The 27,592-nt window shown below is 32.6% G+C and overlaps 3 long non-coding RNA genes, 1 other non-coding gene and 1 pseudogene across 5 annotated transcripts; 2 read left to right on the top strand and 3 right to left on the bottom strand.

Annotated features, from left to right (window-relative positions):
* Positions 1 to 761: 761 nt before the first annotated feature.
* Positions 762 to 3,421, top strand: LOC146914471 (mogroside I-E synthase-like; annotated as a pseudogene). The gene is made up of 2 exons (XR_015014216.1): positions 762 to 1,454; positions 2,589 to 3,421. The product of XR_015014216.1 is annotated as a mogroside I-E synthase-like (transcript).
* A 3,004-nt stretch (positions 3,422 to 6,425) lies between these two features.
* Positions 6,426 to 10,680, bottom strand: LOC146914470 (uncharacterized). The gene is made up of 4 exons (XR_015014217.1): positions 10,390 to 10,680; positions 10,202 to 10,293; positions 8,935 to 9,027; positions 6,426 to 7,189 (listed from the first exon to the last, which is right to left on the bottom strand). It is a non-coding gene; the product is annotated as an uncharacterized LOC146914470 (long non-coding RNA).
* A 1,498-nt stretch (positions 10,681 to 12,178) lies between these two features.
* Positions 12,179 to 17,217, top strand: LOC146914469 (uncharacterized). The gene is made up of 2 exons (XR_015014214.1): positions 12,179 to 12,648; positions 17,013 to 17,217. It is a non-coding gene; the product is annotated as an uncharacterized LOC146914469 (long non-coding RNA).
* A 534-nt stretch (positions 17,218 to 17,751) lies between these two features.
* Positions 17,752 to 19,377, bottom strand: LOC146914468 (uncharacterized). The gene is made up of 2 exons (XR_015014213.1): positions 19,187 to 19,377; positions 17,752 to 18,281 (listed from the first exon to the last, which is right to left on the bottom strand). It is a non-coding gene; the product is annotated as an uncharacterized LOC146914468 (long non-coding RNA).
* A 2,330-nt stretch (positions 19,378 to 21,707) lies between these two features.
* On the bottom strand, positions 21,708 to 21,810 carry LOC146914467 (U6 spliceosomal RNA). The gene has a single exon (XR_015016984.1). It is a non-coding gene; the product is annotated as a U6 spliceosomal RNA (small nuclear RNA).
* Positions 21,811 to 27,592: the final 5,782 nt, after the last annotated feature.

The raw sequence follows: 27,592 nt of genomic DNA, 5'->3' as shown, positions 1-27,592 counted from the left end.
TCTTACTGAAATCTACGGTTCTTCTCTTTACATGCACAAACCTATGAAAGTTTATTTTCTACCATCTTTTCTACTATAAGTTTACATCTGCTTCTATTTTTCCGTCATTTTTTACTATAGATCTAAGATATTTAAACTGTGTAACTTGGGATATACTCATACTTTTACTTCTAAGATAAAATATCACTTGTAAATTTCATTGTAATAGCCAATAATGTAACAAACAAGTGCTCTTTGACTATTGCTTTTATATAAAGGAAAATTTGACTATGTTGTTGAGCTTAAAATTGATGGATTTTTTTATATGGTAATCTTTGACCATTTAGTAACAAGTTTGTCTTGAAGCACTAACAAAATTTATTTTTTATTGAAGATAAGTATTAGGAGCTTTCCTACATGTAGAAGTCAGAAACGTAACCTTTATAGTATTTACGTTCACATTATTTTATTCTAGACCAACACATAAAATAAAGATTTTCTAGTAGAACATATACCAAATATGTTGGCAATTTATAAAGAAAGAGTAGGTAAAACAAGAGTAGGTATATCATATATTTGGTAATATTTATCACGGTAATTCATATATTTAACCAATCCAACATTAAACTTCACAACATTTACAAAAGTCTTGGTCAAGAAATATGTTAATAATCAAATCCAAAGTAACTCTAATAAAGAATATCATGTAAGACATACACTTTCAAACATCCTATATGGTCATTTGTGTATTATATATACTTCTAATCAATGCACACTTTGATACATTCTCTTAGGAAAATAAGAAAAACAAAGAGAAAGGAATGGAAAAGGAAGGTAAAAACTATGTAGCTCACTGTTTGATCTTACCTTTTCCAGGCCAAGGTCACATGAATCCTATGATTCAATTCTCAAAACGTTTGATCCATAAAGGAGTAAAAATTACACTTGTAACTATTATTTCCCATTGGAGAACTATCAAAAACAAAAATCTTTCTTCAAATATTGAACTGGAAAGCATCTCAGATGGCTATGATGATGGAGGGTATGAATCAGCAGAGAGCTTAGAAATTTACATTGATACCTTTTGGAGGGTTGGATCAAAGGATCTTTCTGAACTTCTTCAGAAACTTTCTAGCTCAAAAAACCCTCCAAATTGTGTTATCTTTGATGCATTTATGCCTTGGGCTCTTGATGTTGCCAAGAGTTTTGGGCTACTTGCTGTTGCATTTTTCACTCAATCTTGTTCTGTTAATAGCATATACTTTCATACTCATCAGAAGTTGATTGAGTTGCCAATTTCACAATCAGAATATTTGTTACCTGGATTGCCAAAACTTGCTCCAGGGGATTTGCCTTCTTTCTTGTATAAATATGGATCCTATCCAGGCTACTTTGACATAGTTGTCAATCAATTTTCAAACATTGGTAAAGCAGGTTGGATTCTTGCAAACACATTTTATGAACTGGAAAAGGAGGTAAGTTATTCTTTTTATTTGAAATATTGTACTAGGAAGGTTTTAAATAGTGATATATTGTGATTAATGTTGCGAACTTAGTATCGATTGTGATAGTATTCTTGTAGAAGAAACATAAAAAACCTTGATGTTGAATATCAAATATTGGCGGATTTGACTTTTCTGCATAAGGAATTTCCCGCATTCATGCAATCAAAACATCGGTGGTTGTTCGATCAAATCAAACCGTTCAAATTTCAGCTAGGTATTCTAAATTATAAATTTAAAATTAAAATATGTACTTTTTTGGACGGTCTGATCTTGATCAAATGACCCTTGATGTCTCTCACTTTGTAAATGCTTGAGTTCCATACCGTAAAGTATATGGTTTCGATTGCGACCACATAAACCTTACCAAGGTTTTAAAAAATGGTCTGTTACCGAGAAAAAGGCCGCAACAAAAAGTTATAGGTAGCGGGTGTTACCGTTTTACACCGTTAGTGAACAAAAATCACGGAGAAACGCCGTTACAACTGCGACGAAACACCGTTGTGACCGCAAAAAATTGCCGTTCATGACAATAGACCTAGAGAGTCATATTAACGGAGAATCCGGAGAATCCGGATATTTTTTTCAATTGAGATAGATGAAAATCATTTTTAGTATATATTTGATCATAAATTACATAAGTTATCTTCTTATCTAGTTTAGAACTCCAAATCTTTCTCTAATTTAAGTTATTCAAGTTACTATCATTATTTAAAAGTTGTGCAATGTTGTGATTAATTCACACCGCGACAACCGCAATCCGTATCGCAACACCCGTAACGACCGAAATCTCGAAATCCTATACGCGACCGCGACCTTGACCGCGACCGTTATTTGAAACCTTGAACCATACTTCTTTTGGTAACAATAGAGGGCTAAAGCTTGGGAAGAAAAGAGCTACATTAATTATTTCTTTTTAAAAATGCTATAAAGGGTACACTGGAAAAAAGGATCAATTGTTAATAAATTTAATTTAATTAATACTACTACCAATTGTCTTGATTCTATTGATTTAGTAAAGAGAGTCATATATTTAGAATCATGGTACTAATTTTTTATTTTGTATGTGATGATCTAAATTTTAATTGAAATTTGACTTTGACTTAGGTAGTGGATTGGATGGTGAAGATTTGGCCACTAAGGACAATAGGACCATCGATACCATCTTTGTTTTTGGATAAAAGACTCAAAGATGACAAAGAATATGGTCTTAGCATTTCAAATCCAAATACAGAAATTTGCATCAAATGGCTAAATGATAAGCCAAAAGGTTCAGTTGTGTATGTCTCATTTGGCAGCATGGCTGGTCTCAGTGAGGAGCAAACTGAAGAACTAGCTTTTGGATTAAATGATAGTGAAAGTTATTTCTTATGGGTTGTTAGAGAATCTGAACAAGTTAAGCTTCCAAATGGATTTGTGGAAACATCAAAGAAAGGTTTAATAGTAAAATGGTGTCCACAATTAGAAGTTTTAACACATGAAGCTGTGGGATGTTTTGTGACACATTGTGGTTGGAACTCAACATTGGAAGCTTTGAGCATCGGTGTTCCGTTGATTGCAATGCCGCTTTGGACTGATCAAGTTACGAATGCAAAACTTATTGAAGTGAAACAATTAAGAATTGTATAAAGGAAATAATTGAGACTGAAAAGGGAAAGGAAATAAAGAAAAATGCTTTGAAATGGAAGAATTTGGCTAAGTGTTCTGTTGATGAGGGTGGAAGATCTGATCAAAATATTGAAGAATTTGTGGCTGCTTTGGCTCAAAGATGAGCTACATCATATTCATTACGGAATGAAAAGAATTGTGATAAAATAAAAGTGGTGTGCTATTAATAAATTGTCAATTTTCCCTTATATTTCTTTTGTGTTGTGTTTTCACCATAGCAAATTAGAGTGAATAGACAATATATGGTATTTGAATTTGCAACCATTGTTAAATTTAGTCTATTTTTAAACAAGAATAGGGTGCAGAAGCATCATTCAATATATGGTATTTGAATTTGTAACCATTGTTGGCATCCTAAGCTTAACACCTATTATTTGAATTACCCTAAAATTCACTACTTAAAAGAGAAAAGAGATCAGATTTGTGGGATTAGGTCAAAATTCACAGGGAAACCATGACAACTGCGTCATTAAAAGGCTTACTTGAAGATTCTATTGAGATAAATTCAGGTGAAGAGAAAACGAGTGCAGAGTCTAAACAACAATTAACAAAATTTCTCTCAGAAAATCCAAGCTTACTCCTAGTAAAAACGTTTAAAAATGATAAGAGAAATGGTTTCCCACCATCGGCATATGGATTACCCTCTCTATAAATATGGGACAAGATAAAAGTAAAACGGACCCTAAAGAAAATATGTGATGTTCAGCCACCCTTAGGTTCACCTTTGAAGCGAGTGTCATAAGAATTGATTTTAGCATTTTGATGCAATTTCTTCCTCTAGTTCTTCAGAATCATAATTCTCCAAAGCCCTCACATGCATAAGTAATTCAAGGACCATCTGAAGCACATAACAACGGTGTGGGGGAGGTACCGCTGCTGTCTCCTTACCTTACTAGGTTTCCAGGCACACTTTCCTCGTGTGACGTATCATTATGATACTGCACAAGTTCCTGCTCTGGTGGAGTATCACATTCTTTATTGTATCATTATGAACATGTGGAGTATCATTAAAAAGGGTAGTCTAAGACAAAGGAGAAACTAATAAGATGAATAACAAGTGAGAGATTAGAAGAATAATGAGTGTTAAAATTAAAGAAAATGAACATGTGTTGTTGGTCTCTCTCTAAAAACTTAGATTTTGCTTATTTTCCCCTCTTCTTCAATTTTTGTTGCCCATTTAGAACTATAACCTTTGCCTTTATCGTCAACCTCACATTCTTTATCGTCACATATGAAGATATGACGACAAAGTCAAAGCTTATAGTTGTAAAATTCCAAGTCACGTGAATCCAAAGTTGATGAACATCAAAATATTTGTCCCTAAATAGGAGATTAATGAGTTCGTTTATGCCCATTAGGCAGATTAGGCGGCAATGTCAGCGCCTTTTCAATTTCAATAGCCTACCAACCTATGAAGCACGGACACTCTTCGGATTAGGTGTGTCTCAGTGTCGGACACGTGTCGTGTCCGACACCAACTCGACACCGACACTTGTAATTGCACTGAAATATGTAGTTTTCTCAAATTATTAGCGGTGTCGGAGTGTCTGTGTCAGTCAGTGTCCGTGTCCGTGTCCGGTGTCCATGCCTCATAGCTACCAACATTAAGTAGTAAGATAAGATAAGATATATTAAGGAAGGATCTCTTACCATTATTTCTGGTTTCTCCGTTAATTTAGAAATCATTATCTCACTTTCCGGTTCCACCGTTAATCCACAAATCATTATCGCACATAGATAAACAAATTGGTAAAAACAAAACTAGAAGGATAACCAGCAAAAATAAACCATTTTCCTTTATAAAGTCGTGTTACACAGACAATTACGATATAGAGCAATAAACAACACATCACCTTTCTTACTTTCTTAATTACGGGATAAAGAAAATGTCTAATCAGAGTTCATCATCACTGAAAACAGCTACGTCGTCTCTTTAAAAAAGTACTTAAAATAGTTGCACCGGTTCTTAAAAAAGCGACAGGAGCAACTCAGACTCCTATTACCGCGGTTCCAACTTTAGGAAGGTTTTTTTTAGGGGTGAGCATAGCAACCGAACCCGCCCACAAACCGAGAAATCCGAGTCACCCGTGGGTCCAGCGGGCGGTTGAAAACGGGCTTCGGGTGAAGAAAGGAGAAAAACTGGGTTTGTATGGGTTTGGACGGTCGGGGCCGGTTTTGACAAATCCAAAACCGTGTAGACCGAACCCGACCGGCCCAAAACTAAAAACAGACAAAACTAGTTACTAGCCTTGAGTTGGGCTTATTTTCCCCTATCCAAACCAGGCCCAATCAATGTTCTTACTCCATTATCTTAACCTATGTCATTCATTTCACTCACGCCGCATTCCATTGCTTTCTCTCTATATCAGACTCATGCTGCCATCTTCACCGAACAACCCACAACTTCTCCTTTTTTCAATCTCATCTCATCTCTATTGATCTTCACTGTTTTCTCATCACTCTAATGTTAATCAAAGTTCACAGACAAAAGTATTTTGTTCAGCACTGTTATAACTGTGATTTTGTTGATTTTTTTGGTGCTGTGATGTTTTTTCTTTGTTGTTCATCACTTTCATCTATTGATCTTGACTGCATCTTTCTTGTGATGTTAATAACTGAACCAACCCACCCGATAAAACCGAAACTCGCTCTAACCGAAACCCGCCCAAACCGTGCCTACACACGGTCGAATTTGGTTCCAGATTTAGAACACTCGGTTTCATATATTTTCAGCATTCTTGGTCCGATTCCGCCTGTACCCGACCGATGCTCAGTCCTAGTTTTTTTCCCATTGATTTGAATTAATTTTTCTTCATTTTACAATTATGCCCCCTAACATTTTAGAAGTTAAAATTGCTATATTTCTTTGTTAGGGAATCAAAATTGCATTTTTTTAAAAGTTAAAGGGCAAAAAATGCATTTAAGCAATGTTATTTGTATGTTGTTCCCGAGTTTTCAAATATCTATTGAATATTATAATCATTATTTTTGTTGATTTTAGATTTTTCACATCTGTCCAAGGTCCTAGAAAAACTCCAGGTCGAATGGATGAAGAAGGTGAGTTACCACTTTGTAGCAGGGATATATACCTACAAATCTGTCTAGTTCTATTTCCCCTCTAACAACTTTTTATAAAGTTAAAGGGGGGAAACAGAACAAGACAAAGTTGTAAGAATATTATCCCTGCTAGAAAACTCACCTTCGTCATCCATTATTATGCCTGGATTTTCGTAAGATCTCGAGCATATGTGAAAGATCTAAAATCAACAAAAAGAATAATTATAATATTCAATAATATTTGAAAACTCAGGAACGACATAAGTGCCTTGTTGATTCACAACTCTAATGACAATTTTTTAGTCTCTTCACCCAACTGTATTTTTATATAATGTGTAACATATGAGTTTGAATATGGATCTGACTGCACTGCATGTCTTCCTATTTTCTTGAGTTGTATTGTACCTCACGAGTCATGACTGCTAGCTACCAATCTGAGATTAGATTGTTTCTTTGTTAATTTTCGGAAGGTATGCTAATTTGCTCTCTATAATTTGTCTATATCTACCAAAAATGGTCAAACAAGGTCCTTGTCTCAATATTTTACTACTACAAAGTATCATTGTTAATAACTTTTATGAGGTGGATTAATAATAAGGGTTAAAAAAGTTGCATTCACTTTTTGGTGGCAGTAGGGTTTTTTTTTTTTTTTTTTTGAGAGAAGTGGCAGTAGGGTTCTTTGGTATTTGAGGGGGTGAATTGTATTTTAAAAGACAATTAACATTATTTTTTTTGGAAGAAAAAAGACAATTAACATATAACTTGTTTGTTCCAGCATTTTGAATGTGCTTCTCCGCAGAGACAGATGCACCAATTTCACTGAAAAAAGTCATTTTTAGTGAATCGGGTCAATTGAATTGTGAAAATGAAGCGGGTCAATTGGATAAGCTTGCCAGTGAAGCCAGCTGGTTTCTGAGTGAAGAAGAAGGATGCCTCACCCTTCTCTCTAGATCGCGAACGACATTTATTGTTTCCTGTAATGCCTGCATGAAGAAAAAAAAAAGGTGAGAGGCAGAACGGAAAAACAGGTTACCCACAGATCAAAAAACTAGCTAGCCAAGGAGAAGGTGAAGCAGAACTCTATGAATAAATAATAAATAAATATTATAAATCTTATAGTAATCATCACCAACTCAAAAACCAACCAATACCAAATGACTTCTTCTTCTCCAATCTTGTTCTTTTGTTTCTGTTTTGCCTTAGTATACTTGTATTTCAACCAGCGTCAGGTCCTGATCATTCATCCTCTCGTTGTTCCACCTTAACGATAGACGGCTACGCTTGCCTATACCTTTCCCTCATCATACAACGTTGAGGGTAAGGTCTAGGCGAGCCTAGCCGTCTATCATTAAGGTGAAATAACGAGAGGATGGATGATCAGGAGCCGAGGCACGTTGAAAGACAATCGATAATAAGGCAAAACAGAAACAGAAGAACAAGATAGGAGAAGAAGAAGCCATTTGGTATTGGTTGGTATTGTAGTACAAGATTTATAAGAACAAGATTCATGATTTTTGATTATATTTTGTTTTTATTTATGTTGTTTTGCTTGAGATTTATGTATATCTTGTTTATTAGGGGTCTAGGGAGGATGATTGTGGAAGTAGAGATGGGATAGAATTTGGCAAAGAGGCAAGGGGGCCTTAAAGGTTAAGGGCAGCAAATCGGCTCTTTGTTTGAACGTAGACATATTGCTTCTTTATAATTGTGAATCCAATTGAAAGAAAGTCCAATTATGATGCTCATAGGTTGTTATTTTTATCTATTTTGTAATTTAACATGCTAGTAAGACTTAACATATTCATCTATGAAGCCCAGATACGTAGTGCGATACGGGTACGATACGATACGGGTACGCGAATACGCGAAATTTTTAAAATTTAGGATACGATACGGCTAAGATACGTTAACAAAATATCTATATTAAAATTTATATGCGTGTAAAATACTTAAAAAAAACATTGATTACTCATACTATATAATCATAAAAGTTACAATTTACAAAAAAAAAAAAAATGATCAAAATAAAAAATGTAAAGTTTTTGTATAAATCATATTCTATTTTCATTCATATGTTAGGATATCAACAAATGTATCAATAAAAGAACTCAAAACAAAGTTTGTTTAATGTTGATTGATTAAATCTCCCCTCTCTCGTTACTTTCATCCACCAAAATCATAATATTTAATTTGTTAATTGAAAAGTAATTATAGTGATTCGTATCTTAAATTTTCACAACACAATCTCATTTTTATACACTTCATTTTTTTTGGATACGTCTGTGTGTAGTATCTTATAAGTATCTGTGTGTATCCGTCGAGTATCTTTTAAGTATCCGATAAAATATATATTTTAAATTAAAATAATTAATTCCGATACTTCTGGGATACGGTATCCGGAGTATCCGCGGAGTATCGGTATCCGATACGTATCCGACACGGGTACGGCACCATTTTGGAGTATCCGGGCTTCATAGATATTCATTATAAATTATAATTTAAGTTTTATTTTATTGATTCATAAATTCATTTATTTAATTTATTGTATTTAGTTTTTAATTAAATTAATTTTTGTAAAATGAAATTTCACTTAAAAAAGCATCAGGAATGTATCCGACTCTTTTGGTTCTGTCAAAGGCCTGGGTAGGTAGCATATAAACTTTTCAACTCTTCAATTCTTTCTAATGCCAAAATTAATTGTTTCTATGAAAGAGAACTTATGTAGTACCTGAAGCATCATTGATAATGATTTCTACGTCAACAATGACAGCAACTGCCAACAACAACGAACCAAATTCTGCACAAGAACTAGATATTGAACCTGCAAAATAGAATACGTTAGAAAATAACCTAAATAACCTGAAGCATCATGAAGTCTGTCTGTGAAATTTTTTATATGTGCAAATGAAAGTGACAAAACATCTACGAATTTGATAAACACAGAAGATGTAACCTAGAAACAATCAAAAGAAAGTGGAAGAGGAGAGTGCTGTGTTTTTCTTTCTTGAGTAATATGTGTACTTTTATTTCATATAATGCCCGAGCTGCTTTTCCTCTATTTAACAAATGGATCCACTTGTCAAACACTTTAAAACTATTGAGGAAAATTGAACTAGCCAAAACAGATATCTACAGGAAAAAGTTATCTACTCGGTTTGTTAAGAGTTTTGATTAAAACATCTTAAACTGAGAAAATGATTCAAAAAAATAGTACACCATGACCAAATTATATACATAGAAGACGGCCTATAAGATTCAAAGTTTATATAAATTTCTGCTACGTAAATTTGTGATTTTGTTAAAAAAAAAAATACAAAATGTGATTAAGTTCAATGAAATATTGCTTGCTTATGTTCAATATGTTGAATGATTCTCCTATTAGAGGGGTGATGCCAAACACAAAAGGGCTGGCTATTCAGATTGTTGTGTTGACACCATTTTAAGAGTCTGATCTCCAATCAGATTTTCTGTCACAAAACCCACTCATTAATATCGTGTGATCTCACAATTTTCCTCCCACTATTAACAATTAAATAAGAATCCAGGACAGACTGAAAGAACAATATTGAGATTCAGAAAAAGCATGGCACCCAGATCTATTCACTTTGCCTGTACTGAGATGTGACGATAAAGGCAAAGCAAATAGTTCTAGGGGCCATATTTTTTTTTATTCTTAATATTGTTTCCTGTTTGTCCAGGGATCCAATGTAAGTGTTAGGAGCGGGAGGAATATCATGAATTCACACCATAACAAATTTTGGACTTTCAAAATGTTACCTTAAGTTGCTTAGATAGTTTGAACAAAATTTGCTAACATGTTTCTTTAACAAGCACCATAAGATCATTCTTTTAAAAGGTATTATACCAAATATATTTGGGAAAAAATAGTAAATGTATGTATCATAGCTTTTATAACTCTTAAATGCTTTCCAATGCCAAAATTAATTATTTCTACGAAAGACCACGTGTGATTGCGAACACAACTTATTTAGTACCGAAGTGTTGTTGATAATGATTTGTCCGCCAATGGTAATTGCATCTGCCAACAACAACGAACCAAATTCTGCACGTGAACTAGAAATTGAACCTGCAAAATAGAATATGTTAGAAAGTAACCTATGTAACCGGAGGCATCGTGAAGACTGTCTTTAGAAATTCATCCGCCCTATATGTGCAAACTTACCAAGATTCAACCGGTCCTTCTCCCATGCGGATGTTATAAAACAACTATGAATTTGATAAACACAGTGGATGTAACCCAGAAACAATCAAAAGAAAGTGGAAGAGGAGAGTGTTGTGTTTTTTCTTTTCTGAGTAATATGTATAGTTTTATTTCATATAATGCCAACTCATGCTTTTACAGAAGAACTATTCAAAGAGTAGGAATAGGCTTTATTTACGGTCAACAATAAACACACAAGGCTAATTTAAAGAGTTATCAAATAAATGGTAAACGTGGAAAGATTTTACGAATGTTTGTCAGCAAGGTTATCAAAATCGGGACTTTACTTCAAGTCGTAAGAGAGTAGCAAAATCGGGACTCGTAAAATCGCAATCAAAATCGAAGGATTTTACTCAAAGACTTTTGTAGAATCGATGTAGGATAGCAAAGTCGGGACTCGTAAAATCGCAATCAAAATCGAGGATTTTACCAAAACAAAAATAATGTTAAATATATGTTATAAATTGCATATAGTCATAAATGACTAAAGTTCAAAGTCCGCAAAATACATATACATAAATGTGGGGGAAATGAAAGAATGAAAAAATTTGGTCTTTTGGGTATTTATAGAACAGGTCATGGATTCAAATCGAGTCAATTTACGAACCGGGTGAAAAATTGACCCTTATCAAAAAAATGAACAAAATCCTTCAAAATCCATCAAAATCCTGCGATTTTGAATGGATTTCACGATTTTGTGCGATTTTATGCGATTTTGATAGGATTTTGCCTGTTTTTGGGACTTTGCTATGGATTTGAGTCGTTGAAGCTATGCAAAGTCGCAAAAACCAAGATCTTAAGACTTAAGTCGGGTTTTTGATAACAATGATTGTTAACGTTAAATTTGGCTTCTGAGGTGATGAAAAGGAATGCAGATAATTGCTAAAATCATGGCATGTGAATACAAGTTCAAACATAAAACAGGTACTGTTGTTGATCGATTTTTCACTCCTTTTGTGCCAAAGAGTGATATGATATTTTTTCTGGACCTTATGAGGGGATATGAAGTGTATTATGAGTCACGGTTAAAATATGACTTCTACCTACTGACATATAGACATTTACTTTCGGACAATACATAATTGACAACAAAATTGTTGTCTTTTAGACTTTACCTATAAGAAAATATAAGAAAAACCATCCACCGACAAAAAAAACATAAGAAAAACCTTCCATTGAAAATGAAATTCACCAAACATAATAGTCAAACAAATAAACTCCTCCTTTCCGGAATGGAAGTTAGGTATGTATACTCTACCCCATAAAAAAAATATAAAAAAAAAACATGTATACTACTCTATTTCAAATTATATGTCATTCTAGTAAAATTTGTTTGTTATAAATCCTATGTCACTTTACAATATCAAAAAATGATTAATATTTAATTTCCTATTATGCACATTACAATTGACTACTTTATTTTTTTTTTCCAATTCTTTTAATTTAGTCCTCGTGAGCGTAGCTCAGTTGGTTGGGACAATGCATAAAATATGCAAGGTCCGCAGTTCAAACCACAGCCACTACAACCACAGCCACTACCAAAAAAAAATTCTTTTAATTTACATTTTCCATATCATTAATGAAGAATATTTTTGTAAAAAACTCACAATTAATCTTTTCTATACAACATTAACTACATTTCTTAATCTACGTGAAATTGTTAAAATGACATATAATTTAAAACGGAGGGAGGATAATCTTTTTTTAAAAAAACAATATGCATATTATAAGTTGTGTGTCTAGGTAAAGATGTTAGAATGTGATGATGAGTAGCTACACATGAATGGAATCAAAGTCGGTGCCAACAAAATAAATTAATTAATTAATTCCCCTAAAAAAGGCTAATGCTTATTATCGCGAGAAACATCATCCCAAATACATCACGAATGTGTGCTATTGGTCAGTCAACCCAAAACCCCTCCATGTATTCCATGAAAAACGGAATTGTATGTTACTCTCTTTAGATGTTAGACACGTGCATATGTCGTGGAATTTCTCGAAAGAATTTTTTTTTTTTTTGAGGAAATCTCGATAGAAGTTCTCGCTATATATAGCAATACTCCCTAAAAAAAACCTTGACTCCTTCATCCCTTATTGCACGCACACCTCACCAAGACCTACTCTAAATTCCCCTTTTTTTCCCTCATCGTCTTACGTTTTAAATTCCAACACATGCATTTGAAACCAAACCACTTCACAAAATTTCCTAAACTCATAAGGGTAATACTGAGAATCAAAACAATCATGACACCTATAACTATTAACTTATATTTTGTTTGATATATCTTCATTTGTGTGAATAAATGATGTGAGGATGTAACAAACAAATTATAAGTTAATAGTTCGGGGTGGATGAACACAAATTAAAGAAGAGGGGAAAAGAAGTAAAATAGAAGTTTCAAAAGAGAGACAAACAACACATGTTCATTTAAATTTTAACACTTATTTTTCATCTAATCTCTTTATTTTCTTCAATTTTTTTTCTCTTATTTTTGTTGTGACCTTCCCAATCTATATTCAAACCACGGTTGTTAATTTATATGATCTATATTCTTGTTCTTCACTTGTTTTTGCCACTTATTGTTATACCCTAATTTTGGACCTAAAAATACTAGCTCAATTCTTCTTCTCTTGCATTTCAAGTCACCTAAAATACTTTTTCTTACATTCCAAGTCATTTGAAATTATCTCTTATCAATTGCATTTTTCTCTGCATTTTATTTCAATATTATTTGCAAAATTCATGAAAAAGGGTATTTTAGTCATTTCATGCATCCCAATTCATTTTAGTCCTTGAAAATTGTTTGAGTCTTTTCAATTGGTTTGTATAAGTCCTTGTTTCAATTCCATGTTAAAATCCATTTCAAAAATTACATTTTAGGTCATTTTGAGTCAGTTTAGCTCCTAGGGGCATTTTAGTCATTTCCAGTGTTAAAACTCTATTTAATCTCTAAAAAAATTGTCTCTGAGTCTTTTCAATTGGTTTGAATAAACTCTTGCTTTAATTCCCTGTTAAAAAATCATTTAAAATTGCATTTGAGTCATTCTGGGTCATTTTAGTTCCTAGGGGCATTTTGGTCATTTCACACAAAATTTTGGCAGAGAGAGGTTACTTTAAAGTACCTCATTTAGTAGTTGGTTCATTTTAGTCTGTTTTGTTGTTTTTAATCGTTTCACTTTACGTTATTTTCCGTTTACCAATATTAATTCAATTTTATTCTTTAATTTTCATCTTAGTCCTAAAAATCTCTAAAAATTGCACTTCAGTCCTTTTTTCATTTAAAGTCTTTTTCAATTTAAATTTTGGTCCTTTAGGTCAAACTTTTGTTTCAGTCCCCTGTATGGTCAAAATTGCATCTTAGTCCAGTCTGACATTTTGCAGTTTAGTCCTTTGAGTTCCAAAAATTGCAGATTGGTCCCTGAATCCAAAAATACAGCAAAGCCGAGCTCAAGGTTCAAATCCAGGTGGCAAGTACCCATTGGCTATCAGATACATATGTTAAGCTATAAAAGGAGCCAACTCATCAATGCAACAAAAAAAGGATCACCATTCCAAAAACGACACATCATCACAGAGAAAGTTCTAACAACTTTCTCTCTCTCCCCCAAACCCTAACCACCGTAACAGAATCCTATCACCACCGTAACAGAATCAGAAACCACCCTAACCGCCTCAAATCACCACCACAAGCTCTCTGATTCACCACCGAATCAATCCTCCATCAAATTCATCATCAAACATACGAAAACAATACAATTTCCAGAAGATCGAAGCCAAAATGTGTTCAATTCAGCAAAATTAGTTCGAATTTGCAGAAGATTCTCAGAGATTCTCAGAAGAATCATCATCATCGAATCTTCACCTTCGCAATTCAAACAAGAATTCGTCAATTACAAAGACGAATTCCTTGCGATCACGAAGGATTTGGTGAAAGAGAGAAAAAGAGAGATCGAATTCGAAGTGAACCAGAGAAGAAGAAGACGAACAACAACGAAGCACTTACCAGAAGCTTAGAGAAGATTCGAGAAGGTTTTCTTCGTCTTCTCACTCAAATCTCCATTCAAAACCAGGTAAACACACGAATCTTTCTCGTTTTTGTTTTAAATCATCATCGAAGGTTCACAATCGAAAATAAACGGTGAAACAAAGTAGATCAACAAGTCCTAAGACTTGTTCATTCGAAAAAACTGAAAAAGCTGAAAAAGATTTGAAAACCGAAACCCTAAGATGAAGATCTACGAGGATTCACAGTTTATTTTGTAAAACTAAGTGCAAATTTGTAATCAGCATGAAAAATAAGACAGATTAGGGTTTTGAAATGACGAACAGTGAGAACACCGGTTAAACCTCAATTTTCAAGAAAATACAAAGAAAGAATGAACGGAATCCGTCGTTCTCACCGGAGAAGACGACGATTCCGTCGTTCTGCAAGGTTTACAAGGTGTTCATCACCTTTCTTTTGATCAACGGCGCCGTTAGGGTTTCTAGGTTGGAGAGAAGGAAGAACGAGAGAACATGAGAGGAAGAAAGAGAAAGAAGATTGAAAATGAATAAAAAACCGGTCCTCATGCTTTTATAGGAGTGTGAACCGAACCGGTTCATCTGGACCAGTCTGGTTCACCTCCAAACCGGTTTCTTATCCCTTTTCCACCGTTAGATCAACTCTATGGTGATGTGTATGGCTGTGATGCGTTTATCCTGTGTGCCTGTTTTCCCTTGCTGTGGTCTGCGTGTTTTAAACCCTTGGATCTAGGGTTTTGATGGAGTTGGATCAATCCAACGCCTCTGAGGCGTTTGGATGATCCAGATTCATCAAGAACTTTGGGCCTGGGCCTCTATTTCGTTGTAATTTCATTTCTTCTTTTTTTTTTTTTACTATTCTAACACTGTGTTTTGGTTTTTACACCACTGCTTTGCCTAAAAATTCTTGTAAAAATTCCTAAAAACATTTCTATGTGTCCTTGCCAATTTTCTTGATATTTTTGTGATGTTGTTACATGTTAAAACCTAATGGGGGAATGTGTGTCATATTTCTTGTTAGTTGTTTACTTCTTTGTTAAAATTTGTGAAGTTTCAACATGTTCTTGATCTTAGAATCTTGCTTTGATATATTGGTGCTTGATATATGAATATACCATGTATATGCCTTTGGTTTAGTACTATTTCTCCACTGTTTATGAATTGATTTGCGAGTTGCTTGTTTTACAAGTTACATGAATACTTTAGTATGTGAATAAATTGTAAAATAGGCTTATAATGAGTCATGATTTTTAAAAAGCTTGACATTGCTTTGTAATTTTCATGTTATGGCTGAAATAAACCTTTTGAAGAAACTTGTCATAACATGAAGATTATAGGACATGACCTTGCTTTGATATTATGATGCATATTAGGCATATTTTACCACTTTCTTTTGATTAAGTTTTTACTTCTTGCTTGATAATATTGCAATTGTGTCTAGTATTTTTCTTGCTTATATTTTCTACCACTCTTTGCCTTATATTACTAACCCTCTACTTCATGTTTCATACATCTCATGAGCATCCCATCTCCATTTCATTTCTTGCCATTTAAATTCATGCAAAAGTTAGAATGTAAAACCTAGGGTGGTGTATTTTACTTTTATGCAATTCTTAATTCTTGCAAGACCATAGAATGTATCTAGGCCAATGATGTAAAGGACAATGGACTCTAATGATGTACACCGACACAAGCACCGACACATGCACACGCATCACATAGATACTTTAGATGTATGTTTAGGATATGCATGCCTTAGATGTATGTATAGGGAATGTATGCTTAGATGTATGTTTAGGAACCTTGAAACTTAGACAAAAATCCTTTTTTTCAAAAAAATATAAACAACTTCACTCAAATAATTTTCCGAATAAACCTTGGGATCAAAATCCCATTGTATTTCCCCTTTATTTTCTTAAACAAAATTTTAATGAACTTTAACCATACAAGACTTCTTTTGCAAAATGACTAATCAACCTCATATTTTCACAATCTTATGCCCTTAAGGCCTCTCTCTCTCATTCTTCAAAATTCTCTTTTTCAAACTTAAAATCAATCAACAAAAACAAAAATATTTTTGGAAGAGAACTACGGTGGATTTGATCCCTTAAAGGGGTACGTAGGCAAGGAACCAAAATTCCTTCAATTCAAATAAAATAAAAATTCAAACACTTTCTTCTCCCTCCAATTCTTCACTTAGTAAACTCATAGGTGTAAATATCATTTTTCAAAATAGCATTTAAAAATAAAGCGCGCGCGTAGAAAGTAAAGACGGTTCCTATAGGATACTATAGTCGTTATGGGTGCCTAACACCTTCCCGTAGCGAAAACAACTCCCGGACCTCGATTCTCAAGGGTTTTGCTTATTTTTCCCTTCCCAAGAAAAAATGAGATATCAACGGTTAAAAAGGTTCAAACTTAATCAATGTTTGACACTCGAAAAACCAAGATAAAACACTTATTTATCGTCTCAAATCTAAGTTCTAACATTAATAAATATGTGTTCAGAAATAGAATTATAATCTAGACCTTCTTTATTTATTTTTGATTTTTTTTGTTGCAGAAATTATGGAAATTGGCAGGGATGGAATGTGAGGGATGAGACTGCTGGAGTCCAAACTTAGTGAAAATCATTAGGTTCTTATTAAAAAAATGCACTAGGTGGTGACAAATTGGTGAAAGATAGAGATAAATCTTTGCTTGCTTGCACCTTTGGTGAAAGATTTATTTTCTATGGAAAAAGGAGTGAGTGGTGTGCAGCTGATCCATTTTTATTGTCTCTTTGTTTTTTTTTTTTTTTTGCCAAATATGAATTGGATAAATTTATTGAAATATGGGCATAAAGGATGAACCTTTCACATTGATCCATCTTTAGATTTTTCATCACCATGTTAAATAAACTAAATAAACCAAATAAGTAAATAACTAAATAAAAGAGAAAGAAAATAAGTATTAAGAGTACTCCTTCTCACCATGTTAATTTTTCTTAGGATCCACTACTATTGGAACAACCTAGCTCTTGTTGTGTATATAGGGAATTGAGGTGTAACACATTTTAAAGTGGCAACCCAAATAATTCAAAAAAATAAATTATAAACTTCTTTTTATGGAAAATAAAACATTAGTTCAGATTGGACCTCTGATGTGATACAACTATGTACAAGAGTGATAAGAACTGTGAGTCCTATAAAGTGGCAATCCTAGGAAATTTGTTGTTAATTCTTCAAAAACACTACAAGGTTTTGTAGTTAAATTCGACAAGGCAATGGATAGTCGCTATAAAAAACAAAGAAGAGAGAATATTGAATCAAACATCGATTGCGACTCATAGATATTAAGTCAAAAATTGAGGAGCATGTAGAATAAGTTAACAGGAGTTTTCCTCCAAAGAAAACTCAGAAACTTTGTGAAGTTTACATATACACAAACAAGCTAGTTTAAGAATAATGGAAACCGAATTAGACACCGAGAACGACATAATTCCACCATATCGATGCAAGTTGTCAGAATCTGATATATGAGCAACCAAGTGTGTCTTCAAAATCAAATTTCAAAAACTAAATGAAGAAAAAAGATGCAAAAGATAAGCAATGATCTTGCCAAGTTTGTAGTCAACACGGTCACATTAAGCAAAGTTGTAAGGCTTGCGTTTCGAAATAAAAGGTATGTTTCGAAATTTGTTACCACCATGAGAAAAACAAGAAAAAAATGCATAAACGTAGATTGATAAAGGCTTGCGTTTGCCACCACCGGAAACCTGCGTTCCCACTGTCGTTGATCCGTCGTACAAGGGCCTTTTGATGTAGAGGTAAAACGGCAATCAACCCTCTATCTAAAAATTTGAAACTCACAAAAAACAAAAGGTTGAAATAAAGTTGTCGACACAAAACACAAACATACATAAACACAATTTTAAAAAGAAAAAAATGGCTTAGGAATAAATTAGAAAACAAAGACCAACTGCAAAAATTTAACAAATGGATCCACTTAAAAAAACTTTAAATTATTCAGAAAAATTGAACTGGCTAAAACAACGATGTACATGAAGAAGTGAACTATTCATTTTATTAGAAGTATTGACTATTAGAATATCGCAGACTTAGAAAATGATTGGACAAAAAAGTACAACAAATTTTGTACATAAAAACGGCCTATCAACTACCATCTTCTATGCACAACATATGGTGTACTCTTTTGTTGAATCATTTTCTCAGTCTGAGATGTTTGAATAATCAAATACTATTAACATTGATTGATTATTAGAACATCACAAACTTAGAAAATGATTCGACGAAAAAGTACAACAAATTCTGTACATAAAAGACGTCCTATAAACTGCCGTCTTCTATGCACAAAATTTTGTGTACCCCTTTATCGAATCATTTTCTCAATATTTGGTGTACTCTTATGTTGAATCATTTTCTCAGTCTGTGATGTGAACAATGGAAGCAGATCAATAATTTGGCAAAGTAAAATTTGGCTTCTGAAAAAAATTTCTTTTAGTATATTGGTATTGAAAGAGAATGCAGATTTTTTCTTATTTTCTGATAAGCCAACATATATGTTAGACATCAAGAAGAATCAGAAACATTCCAACTAGGTTGGCACCCAACTAAAACTCTCTTTATCTACCACCTACTCAATATATATACAAGTAGGGGACTAGACTAAAATCTTCAAAAATCAAATGGAACAACAACCAAATAAAACAGCCTAAAGAGAATGCATTGAGAATACCTCTAACTTTAGAAAATCATCAAAAGGTATAATATCAAGAGACAAGACTATGTTCTAACATCATTCTTAATCTCAAAAGAGAATAAAGAAAGAGGATAAGAGAGAAAGAGTTCTCGATAACTCAATAGAACTCTTTACAGTGATTTTTGTACTAAGTAGAGTGCTCTATTTATATAGAGATTTGTAACTAAATTTTCTACGCTTATGGCAGCCAATTAGTTTGAATTTTTTGCAGATAAGATCAAAAAGAAACAAATTTGCCAACTAGTTCAACAACTATTGGGGATAAGATCAAAACAAAACTAACCCACACAAGTGGAGAAACAAACAAATTGAATATGAACAGAGGAAAAATAGGACATTCAATTGGATTCTCAATTTTATCACATGCAAAAAGCTAAAATTATGTGATGTGATATGGATGAATAAAAAATAATAATATAATTATTATTTTTATCATTATCAAGTATTTAAAAATTAAATACGACAATTTAACGTGTGTTCTTTACTATGTGAGACCTGCACAATCTATTTTTTCAATTCGCACACAACTAGATTTAACGTGTGTTCTTTACTATGTGAGACCTGCACAATCTATTTTTTCAATTCGCACACAACTAGATTGAAGTCTCGTTTCTTGATGTTTAATTTTCCAACCTTCTAATTTTTTTCCAACTTGCACTGGTGTTCCAACACGTTGTATAAGCAACAAGCTTCACATTTTATTGTATTAAGATTTAAATTACACCAATCCATCCTTTGTCATCACAAAACATCTGAAGATAATAAAACAAATGGAAAATGTTAACGATTAACCCTGATATACTCTTTAAAAATTTCATAGAAACCCATTGGATATTTGGATGATTACCTTCAAAACTATGGTTAACTCAATTCACAAACAAATTGTGGTTAATTGAATTGACCACAAACTGCAGTGCAAATTAAATTAGTCATATAATAAATCATAATTTCACACATGATTAACCAAATATCAAATCGCAGATGTATGAAAAAAATAGGTGTCCATTAAACATCTTTGTAAGTAAAAGGTCAATTTTTTGCAAACTAAGTAAATGGTGGTAAACTATATTCAATGTGTTGGTTAATGCATCTGACACTTTTAGATTCAGTCAAAGGGGTAGTAGGTAGCATTGCTTTTATAACTTCTTCAATGCTTTCTTTCTATGAAAAACTTCATGCCATTAGAGGCAAGCAACTAGTATGTCTTTCAATAAATATCAACAATTTTGCATTTTCATCACAAATTTCTTAATGCAAAATACAATTGGAGGGCCCCATGGCCAACCATGATGAAAATTGCAAAGAACAAAGTCGGTTGCATTTGAAATTAGGGCAGAAAATGCTAGGACTCCCCATTTCTATATCTAATGAGGAGGGAGAGAGTTACTCTTTAATTATTATACTTCACTCTTGCGTTGAATTTAACAATTTCACACAAATTAAGAAAATATGATAAATGAAATAAATAAAATAGTAGTTTTACTAAGTTATCCTTGTAAACTATTGATATATTTTTTAGGTTATTAGTTGTTGATAGAAAGCTTTCACGGCAGTTTGACAATGATTAATGTTTTCTATGAAATAGGTGATTTCTTCCTTTTCAACTAAATTTTCTCCACAAACAAGAGTCAAGGATCAAATTTTTGACCAATTGCTTAAAAGATCCAAATCTCTTATTATTGATGACAATTTTTAAGATACTTATTAAATGAAAAATATTTTTATGAAAAATTGAAAGTGACATTCTTAAGGTACTTATTAATATGACAATTTTTATGAGACAAAAATATTTTTTATAATACAATAGACAAAATGCACTATTGATGAAAGATTGGTAAGGTACTTATTAATAAGTCTGCCAACCTACCTGAAACACACATTGAATAGCAATTAAAGCACAAGAATCGGACACAAAGAAGAGTCAAGAAGAACAATGGAAGAAATATCACCAAATGAAGAAGCAAATGTTACAAATGAGAGGAGTGCCAATTTTTGTCTTTACCATCCATGTTCTTTACTCCAAAAATTCCTTGAAACTTTCTTCAAATGTCTAGGGTTTGATGCAGATGCAGAAGAGAATCTTGATGGCAAAGTTCTTGCATGTGCAGAACAAAAAGAATGGTCAACGAGTAATGGTCAAAGTTTTGTAAGCTTTTCTCTCTTAATTTTTTTTGACTGAATTCTTTCTTTTTAATTTGAGATGATTAAAGTTTTTTTTATTTTGGGTATTCATTTGTTTCTTATTTCTTCAATGAGTATCATCTTGTAAGTAAAAAAAAATGATTAATTTGGCAAAACTAAAATGAATTAAAAAAAATTAAGAGTTGATATTTTTAACACATTTATAATTAGTTTAGTTATTTCCCAAAAAAAAAAAAAACTAGTTATTATGACTATTTGGAACAACTAAAACTTCTAATACTAAATGTTAGTATGTTGGTGAATATGTGGAATCAACCTTATAGAACCAAGTCATTCAGATTAAGTTGTAAATGAGGTTTTTTTGGACAATTTCTCGATTTGTACGTATCATCCTTGCGCAGGGGTCATGCTAATCTTCTCTGTATCGTTCCAATTTTATCGGATGTCCCCGAAGAGACAGTTGTTAATGAGGTTAAACACAAATCATTTAGGAAAATCGAAAATCGAATTTTGGTTCCAACAATCTTTCTCTAGAATATCAGCAAAGTATTCACACATTCTGATTTGTATTCTCTTTTTCTTACAGCAACTTATCAGCACTTTGATAGTTAGGAGAGATGGACCAAGAAGATCAGATCTTAGTACTGGAAGAGGTGGACGAAGAAGATCAGATCTTAGTACTGGAAGAGGTGGAGGAAGAAGATCAGGTCTTAGTATTGGAAGAGGTCCAGGGATTAATTCAGCATTTCTCTAAATCTCTCTATCATTTCCTATGTATATGTAAGAACTTTTGCATGTGTGTTGACATTAGCTATTTATGCATAACAATAGTAAGTTGTTGGGTTTAATTTTGATGTATTTACACTCTAGTATAACATCTCTTACTAAGTCAAATTAAAAAAATTAGCATTTCCCAAAAGATTAATATAACAACTCTTACTAATAAGGAAATAAATAACTATTAAATTTTATACGTGGATTTGAAAGAAAAAAATTACTGAAGACGTTATATATATTATGCATTGTTCATACCAACTGAGCTAAGGACGGACAAAAGGATATCTGAAGACGTACAATAAAATTCAGTTTTGTGGGTTTTATTTTATTTTGTTGGACCAATCTGCAACTTTTATTTGGATTGATTTGCATGTGAACAAATAAAATTCATATTACCACAATTTAACATTTGCTTCATATATATTGCAAATTAAGCTTCAATCCTTTTGGTGGCCGATGACAAATCACCTTGATATTGCTTGTAACTATTATATATGGTGGTTTAATCTTCTTTCGTGTTTGGGAGTTGTTATTTAGTTTCCTTTTTATGATTTTTAGCGAACCTGTATTGTGGCTCCTTTTCATTTTCATTTCTTGGATTGCTGATGTAATTGTTATTTATTTCTCTTAATTCTCTACTGACACTTCTTGGGTGAGACTAAGATACTCCGTTGATATATTTCATTTTAACTTCTTAAAAAAAAAAACTTTTGTTACATATTACAATGATTTTGATGTTTATACATCACATGCATTAGGTTATTGGAATATTTTCAACCTTCCAATCTCTCTATCATAGTTTGACTGGAAGAAATGTTAAAATAACATTGAAAATTTTGTCCTTTCAATAATTGTATCTACTACTCCCTCTGTTTCAAAATGAGTGTCGTTTTAGGTGTTGGCACACAGATTAAGAAATAGAATAAAATAATCATTAGATATAACACTTTTACTAAACTGCCCTTTACTTTATAAGAAAAAGACAAACTTAAAGTTGCATTCGAAATTGTGTGAGAGAAAAGTTGGAGTATTTATTGAAGGTAAAGTTGGAAGAAAGAAAATTAAAGTTGTATTGGAAATGTAAAGTGACACTCATTTTGAAACAAATATTTTTGGTTAAAGCGACACTCATTTTGAAACGGAGGGAGTACCTATCTTTCTACAAACAAAAAAAAAAAGGAAGTTAAACTAACCTGTTAAAATTGGAGTTTCTTTCTACAAGATTTTTTTTTTTTTTGAAGAAGTTCAATTAACCCATCCAAATTGGCTCCAGAGAGAATCGAACTTGAGACCTTGAGACGGAGCAAACTCCCTGGTCATAAGCCAATACCACTAGATCAACCCAAGTGGGTTTCTCGACACGATATTATTAGTAAGATTTTGAAAATTATAGTGGTTCAATTAGAGAGATTTCATTGGGGATCCAAAGGGGTTAAATCAAAATTGTAAAGGTAAAGTGTGGTAACGTGTGTAAGCTAAAACAAAAGGTGCATTAGGAGTACAAGATAAAAGGAAAGTCAATGTTAGTCTTAGCGAAATGGAAATGACGCATAGATAATAAAACCTATAATTTGGAAGGTAGGTTTTCAAATGAAATATGGAAGTATGGTGGGGTGGGTAATATCAGGAAATATGTTCTACTACCATAGATATATAAAGAGAAAAGATATTTGTACCTTAATTTTGTGACAACTTTTGTATAACTTCATTAAAAAAATGTTAAAAAGATTTCTTTGAAACTTGATTGGTTTAAATTTTGAAACTAAGATTGGTTTGGCGAATTCATGGCAGAAATTTTGGAAGAAAAATAGTGAATTCAAGTCATAAAGTTTGAAGTTTTGAAGTGCAAGATTTGCTTAGAGAACTCACAATTTCACTTAGCGGGGCTATGTTAGTTTAGTGACTTTTTTTAAGTATAACCGCGACATAAATAGAACTCATCATTTCAAATTTTGAGATACACTTTTTATACAACCACAAAACAAAGTGAAAACAAGGTTGAGTTCCGACTAGGAGTAGAGGAATCTATATATCTTGGATGCTATTTCAATTCATCTCATTTCTTATCAAATGTGTAAAGCTACCGTGAGTATGAGTAGCAAATTCTCTTCTTTGTTGGGATTGAATGTAACTAACTATACTCTCAAACATTTCTTTTGATCATGCTTGGCCTAATAGGCAAGGGCATACCCACCATACGATTGAGTTTGGATATAGCCTCACCTGCTTATGGGTGTTTCAGAATTGCAGTTGGAATTATGAGTGTTTCACAATTGGAATTGCAATTGGGATTCAAAATTGCTACTTCAAAATAACTATTATCTATCAAACATTTCTTTCTATAAAGTTTGGAATTTTGAAATGTTATTAACTATTTGAATGTTTGGAATTTTGTTTGGAAGTGGATATAGAGAAGGCGTGTTGATAGAGAGAACAGCCTTGGAAAAGTGACTTTAAGAGGATTAACTCCCGCCCATGGATCAAGCCAAAATTTAGTGTTGAAATTTGATAAGGCTATGACTCTAAGATTACATTATGAGAACAATCATGATGTACTTGAATGATATTATGATGATTCCTGAGTGTGTTTGGATGGGGGAATGTTTTGAGGGAATGTAATGTTATGAGGGAATTCAAATACTTTGAGGTGAATTTCATTGTTTGGATGGGGGAATGTAATGTAATGTTGAGAAAATGTAATATTATGAAGGAATTCAAATACTTTAAGGTAAATTGGCTAGAATTTTAAATTCTTTAAAATTTCCAAATTACCTCATCCAAACACACACTAAGAGATCAGTGGCTACACATTATTGAGTATCACTAGAGGAGTTATTTCTTGGACAAATAAAAAAACAGACATTATTGAATTAGTCCACTATGGAATCTGAGATGAGAGCATGAGAGAAAACTAGTGAAGAAGCAAGTTCATAAGATTCTTATGAAGTGGACTTCCCCCTTAGCATCTAGCTCTGAAATGTCCTCCATATTCAAACCTATTGCACTCCCTAAGCCCATTTTTCGACCCCTTTAAAAAAAAAATCAACACAACACCAATCCACCCACTTCCACCATGCAAGCCCCACAACTCCATTTAGCTATCAACATTCATTTATCATATTTGCTGAGTTGAGAGTTTAGCTAATTATATCTCAAAATCTTTGTCATCTGTATAATTGATGATCAGTAATTAAATGGTTGTCGTGTAATTTTTATAAAAAGAGATGTTTTCGGAACAATTAGCAATTATGTTATTTTATCTCATTTTCAACAGACATATGTATAATGGATGATCAGTGACTAAATAACCGTTGTATAACTTTTATGAAAAGAGATGTTCTCATAATCATCAATGATGTTATTTTAGCACATTTTCAATCAATAGATGATACACAATTTTTATTGTAAAAGTATTACGTCAAACAATATTATTTCTTATTTTTAGTATAATATGCATCATAGTTTCTTCGAAATTTTAGCAACACCAACATCGAACAACTATATCAGCTTTGCTAGTAGGCATATATAGGGAAATTCCCACTATTTGGGAATACATGTAACCAACTAATACTTGTCAAAAAAAAAAAAAAAATGTAACCAACTAATACGTTTATGTTACACAATCAGTGTCATGTTTTCCGTTTGACATAAGGAATGTAAGTTTAAATGCCTCATTGCACAACTTGGATCGCCAAAACATAATTACCTGTCGGCCTTGCCATTACTTCTTCGAAAAGGGAGTATTCCTAACATTGCTAAGGACTAAGGTGACTGTTCCATTTTAACAAAGATCGAAATACCATTCACACTTCTCTCGCGGCAAACCCAACTCAACAATTCCTCCATATAGTATTGAAGCAACATAAGATTTATTTCATATTTTACCAGGAAATAGACGCCATTGTTTAACAAATTGGATACAAAATAAAAAAAACTGACAAAATAAAATAAGTTTATGTTATCATGAATTTTCTTTTAAAAGTTCGTCATTTGTTTGAAACAAGGTAATTGTAAAAGCTCACCAGGTAAGACATTCTTCACCTTCTCGTCCTTCTTTTGAACCCTCATACCGTTGGCTCCACCTTCTCAATCCACTTTTGTGCCCTCATATGGTTAAATACATCTTTATTTGAAGTACCAAACATTTTCCCTAATATTGAAAGTTCATTGGGTAAAAAGAAAGCTTTGTTAATCAGGTTAAACTATATATCTAGAAATTAATCATGTTGGACCTTAATGATTATTTTGGAGATAATGAGAAAATTCTTGGTCGATCATTATTTTGTTATACAAAACATCTGTATAATGTTAGATACCATTCCAACATCTTTATTGTCCGTTGTCATAACTGCTTAAGTTAATTTTGTTATTGAAGCATGAAGATGTACTCTCTTTATACTCTGGCGCCGTGGATGGAGACACTTAGCCGTAACTGACAACAGCAACACCACTTTTATTGAATTCATAGTGAGGTTGATGTAAATTGCGTCAAAGATAACACTTTTGAATGTATTCTATTTCTTTTTGAATATACACAGAAAAAAATGAATATTCAAAAAATAATAGAAGAAATTCCAAAGTATTACACTTGACACAAATCAAATCACCAAACTATGTATTTAATATAACCGTTGTTATCGATGTTTGCTATGGCTTAATATCCCCGTACATGACAGCTAAAGTAGAAAAATATCATATATCTCCGAGTTTCAACCACAATTATGTCGTTATGATCGAAATAATATGTTTGAATGATATCTACAACCTCATAGTGATTGATCAAGCACTTTCTCATTTTCTTAAAATCGTTAAGAGAATTGTGAAGGGACACCTAGTTCCTAGATCTTTTTCGTCAATTATTAAAACTTTTATCTTTTTATAATAGATGAGGCGTTCAAGGTCCGGGAAAGTTATAGTACTAACATAGATTGATGAGCTAATCCATAATTGATAAAGATAAAAAATTAGTATGGTGAGAGTTAGAGTCCATGGTCTACGGAGGATATAAAATGAACAACCAAAAAATGGAAATCTATACTTATATTTAAATATAGAGGATATATACTTTCGTGTAGTTTTTATTTTCTTCAACTTTAAACTTAATTTTTTTTAGTCAAGAGCTTTACACTTAATTTAAACTAAATGATTTACAAGGTAATGTTTTTCATACTCAATAGAGGTTTAGGTCTAACGGAAGAGGTAAGACTCCTACAATATAACAAACCAAAGTTTGAATTTCACATTTCGGGTAGAATTATCTTTAGTGGAATAATCCTACGCGAAACAAAGTGAATTAGTTTTATATCTATACTTTTTTTTTTGTTGAACATATCTATACTTATTTATATACAATTATTTAAGAATCTTTTTTCTGAAAAAATTTATGCTTATATTAAATCTACCCTATAATTTAAGGGAGCTCTAAAACTAACTATAAATTTAGTTGAACATTATACCGGAGAA

This window comes from Medicago sativa, chromosome 6 (genome assembly GCF_051527215.1).
Source record: "Medicago sativa cultivar Bolivia chromosome 6, Bolivia_mono, whole genome shotgun sequence".
Taxonomy (NCBI): domain Eukaryota; kingdom Viridiplantae; phylum Streptophyta; class Magnoliopsida; order Fabales; family Fabaceae; genus Medicago; species Medicago sativa.
The sequence above is the reverse complement of the archived record's forward strand: the minus strand, read 5'-3'. Positions and strand labels throughout refer to the sequence as shown.